Source organism: Zingiber officinale, chromosome 4A, assembly GCF_018446385.1.
Source record: "Zingiber officinale cultivar Zhangliang chromosome 4A, Zo_v1.1, whole genome shotgun sequence".
Lineage (NCBI taxonomy): Eukaryota > Viridiplantae > Streptophyta > Magnoliopsida > Zingiberales > Zingiberaceae > Zingiber > Zingiber officinale.
The window spans coordinates 44,719,845-44,724,610 of NC_055992.1; positions in this window are offsets into that span (position 1 = coordinate 44,719,845).

Here is a 4,766-nt window from a genome sequence, read left to right on the forward strand (position 1 = left end):
AAGTCATCAGTAAATGTGATGAAGTACCTATAACCGCCTCTAGCAACGACATTGAAAGGGCCATATACATCACTATGTATGAGTTCTAACAAATCAGTCGCTCTTTCGCTGTGCCCACTAAAAGGTGTCTTGGTCATCTTGCCTAGTAGGCATGAATCGCACATCTCATAAGATTCAAAATCAAATGAGTCCAGCAAACCATCCTTATAGAGCTGGGATAAGCGCTTGTCATTTATATGACCTAAGCGACAGTGCCAGAGATAGGTTTGGTTCTGGTCATTTGACTTGAACCTCTTGGTATTTATGTTATAAATAGGGCTTTCAAGATCTAGAATATAGAGTCCGTTTATTAAAGGTGCACTACAATATAACATATCGTTTAAATAGACGGAACAACATTTGTTCTTTATTGTAAACGAGAAACCTTTCTTGTCCAAACAAGAAATTGATATAATGTTCTTAGTTAATGCAGGCACATAACAACAATCATCTAATTCTAGTACAAGCCCAGAGGGCAGAGATAGATGATAAGTTCCTACAGCAACAACAACAACCCGTGCTCCATTGCCTACTCGTAGATTTATCTCACCCTTCGTCAATGCCCTGCTATTTCTCAGCGCTTGTACATTAGTACAAATGCGCGAAGCACATCCGGTATCTAATACCCACGATGAAGAAATAGAGAGGTTGACTTCTATAACATGTATACCTGAAGTAGAAATCTTATTTCTCTTCTTCTTAAGATCTTCCAGGTATTCTTTGGAGTTCCTCTTCCAGTGTCTTGCTTGTCCTTGATATAGGTGACAAAGATGTTCAACCATATCGTAAGCGCCCATCAACTCATGTTGCTTCTGAAGCTCAGAGTTCATGGTCGCGAGCATAAGACATGACACATCTAATGCGTCATCTTGATGCTTCTTGTAAGCATCTCGGTCTGCTCGCGTGGCAGTGGCAGGAGGAGCCTCCAGAATGGGCTGCTCCAGAACGTACAGTTTACGTTCTTGGGTGAGAACTATTCTCAGGTTCCTGTACCAGTCCAGGAAATTTGCTCCGTTGAGCTTGTCCTTCTTAAGGACAGAACGCATAGAGAAGTTGTTCGTGTTTGACGTCATGGAAATTCTACAATAGAAGTAAATGCAGAAATAAATATCATATTCTTTTAAATCATTTAATTAGGCCTTCAACTAAATGATGCTCCCACTGAATTCTATAATTCATGTGGGACAAGATCCACATCATACTAACCCTTGAGTTAGCTTTGGCTAATATGCCCAAAACTTAGTATGATCGGTAGATAACTAATTACCAATTACATCTCTATGCAACTCTTGTTTATAGGATCAAAATCCGCATTTATATTAAAACTCGAGTTAGCTTTGGCTAATACGCCCAAGAATTAATATAAACGTGATTTTGACCTATCTACCAACCATTGGATAATGCCTATAGTTAAACTCGATCCAATTGAGTTAACTAGTTACTCAATCTAATTGAGTTGTACTCACCCATGCGTTGATAGGCGGGACCAAGATTGTCCCTCCGTACCCTACCAAAATATTATGTGTTGCTTTGCTTTGGCAGATTCAACAACAACATGCGATCGAGGTAGTGGTAGGTATCACAGCATGCTAGACATTACGAGTTGTCGCGATTTAGATCTAATCTAAATGATGATGCGTATCATATACTCGATAGATCTAATCTAATCGAAGGTTGCATCATGTGCACGAGTTAGATCTAATCTAATCGTTAGGCACTAATTAATTACTTAATTAACTAGCATGCATCACATACACACAAAAGCAATTAATTAAATAATTTTGTGATTATGTCATGGCCCTACTACGATCTTCTCAAGCCAATGAGAAGATCGGATGGTCAACCTAAGGTCAACAGCTTCTCAAGCGCCTTTCTTTTGACCACCTCGTGTTGCTCGCGCCTTCCTCGTAACTCCGTCTTGAGTGGACCTTCCACCGCTTCAAAATTTACATTACAATTTTGAAACTCGAGTTACATTCGAGTCTAAATCTAATTTACAACCAGAATATAAATAGGAAGGCACGACACGCAGGTCGCGTATCAAATACAGCACACACAAACACATGACGGCACGCAGGCCGTATTATAAATTACAACACAAATCCAATCATATTGGGTCTTTTTGGGCCATGACTATCACAAAATAATTTATAATTCTAAATTATATATTTTTCATAATTTTCTGTAATTTTTTCATAATTTTTACAATTTTATGAGTAAATTTTTCCCGACGGTCCCGATTAGCGATTTCGGGTGCGATCGAGGAGCAAATCCCCTTGCGGGGTTAGGGGGAGTACCCCTACCTGCGATCTAACCATCGCGAGTTACTCCTAAGCGATCCTACAGCGCCTTAGCCCGCTATCCCAAAAAGTTTTGGGTCGAAACATTGCCGTAATGGAAAAATCTTCTCGGTAGTCGAAGCCTACAAGTGTCTAAACACTTGTGCTTCGCTTCTACTAGAAAAATACCCTTTAAAACTATAAAAATCATGAAATTATAGAAATTCACAGAATTTTTATTTTTCATAAAAATCAAAATAAACTCGTACACGCCTTCGCACGTGGCTCTGATACCACAGTTGGGTTTTTCGGGCCGCGAAAACCGCTTTTCCGCGTCGCGGAAACCTCGAAACCCCCATGCCACCGGATCCGTGCGAAGAGTATAGAACAAAAATTTACATGTACGAGTTTACTAACTAGATCTACACTTAGATTTACATGTTTAGAATGTTACCCTTGTTGCGTGCCCTTTGCAAATCCCGCTCGCCCAAGGTACGCAGGATCTCGAGTGTATTCAAATGTACACACCTCTAGTAGTATCCACACGAACAAGAAGTGTTCTCTAACACTCAAGGATGGAGAAGAGAACACCACAAGTGTGCTAGCACTTCTTGATGCTCTCGGATAGGATTGGAAGATGAAGAAAGGAAAAGAAGAGAATACACTCCTCTAAAAACTCTATGTGACTTTCACTAACCTTTCTTCTTGGATTAGAATCACTCTCCTTTCTTCTCCCTTGCTTGAAACTTGTAACGACCCGCCTCCTACTAACTAGGCTGTGAGGCCGGACCATCACATTATGCTGCGCTAAACTATTTTTAAGGTGCGAAAAAGCTGGACTAATTCAAAATTTTGCTATCTACTACTATTTCTTCTGCTAATTACTATTAGATCTGAAATTCATGTTTAAACTACATCTTGGATGTTGTTCCTATGCTAAGGAAGTAATCTAGACTTCACATATGAACAAGGACTGAAATAAGGGGTTTCCAGCTGTTATCAGGCCTCCCAATCGATCGGTGGATCGATTGGAGTGGTCTGATCGATCCACTGATAGATTCAGCTTGCTACTGTACACGGGATAAATTCTGGATCGATCGGCTGATCGATCCAAACTTGTCAATCGACCCAAGGATCGATTCCAGAGCTCTCTGTTCGCGACAGAAGTTTGTTGATCGATCCAGTGATCGATTCCAAGGCTCTCTGTTCGCGACGATACGCGACCGGATCGATCAGCTGATCGATCCAGGAGCATACTGTTCACGAGGAAAACTCCCCAATCGATCAGCTGATCGATTGAGGGCCTCCAATCGATCGGTGGATCGATTGGGGTTTCTGATTTCGCAGCTAAGTTCTGATTTCAGCACTGTTTCGTGCCAAGATCACATACATAAGTTCTAAAATAACTGGAAAACATTCTAATAGCAAACAACTAGTGTTCTAAGCATGTCCACTAACCATCTAAGCATATCTTGCATAATTCGGACACTTTAAATATCTAGAAATGCAGAAAAGTAATACTATAAGAAAATACTAAGTTCTAAAGGTTGTTAGTTCCTCCAAGGATCTTTATTCCAAGTTCCTGTCCACACACATCTTCATCGCATTGTCCTCCAGCCTCCGCTAGTCCATCTTTCCTTTACCTTTATCTGTAGTATAAGGAAAAGAAAGTATCTGTAAGCCCGGGAGCTTAGTAAGAAGCCATCTACCTCACAAAACATGCATACGATGCAAATTATGCTTTTAAAACATGCTAGTTGAAATATATATGCTGAACATGTTAGAGCATGGCATGGCATACTATCATACCAAACATAGAAATCAAAACTAATCATAGAACTATCACGTGTATCAATGAGAAAGAACTAAGCTGAAGCATGAACTGAGGTAACTAAAACTAAGCTAAAACTAAATTTAAACTGTATACACACACTGATTTGTGAGTTTTTGAAAGCTATTTATCATAATAGATTAAAATACATAATCATGTTGCTGATGGGCCCGGCAACTGTACTTGCTATGCGCGCACCCCTAACTAAATCCGAGGTAGCTAGTCCCGAATCTAGTAGGGTTACTAGGTTATCTAAACCTAGGGACGACTATGGGAGCCCAACCCAATGGACATCTAGTCCAGTACAGTGCCACTGCTGAAAATAAAATACTGGTTATAGCTAAATTTTTTTCTTATCTTGCTATTTCTAGGTTATCTGAACCTAGAGCTAGGTTGTCTGAACCTAGAGGCGACTGTGGGAGCCCACCCATTGGACCATAGTCCCATATAAGCTGTAATAAACTGCATACACTAAATAAATGCCTCTATTGCATTTATCTAAGCTATTAAGCGTCTAAGTTTCCCTTTTTCCTGCGCTGAAACATATTCTCAAACACTTGGTGTGCGCTATTGCGCAACCTATGTGTCACAAATTCATATGCTACTAAACTAAAGCA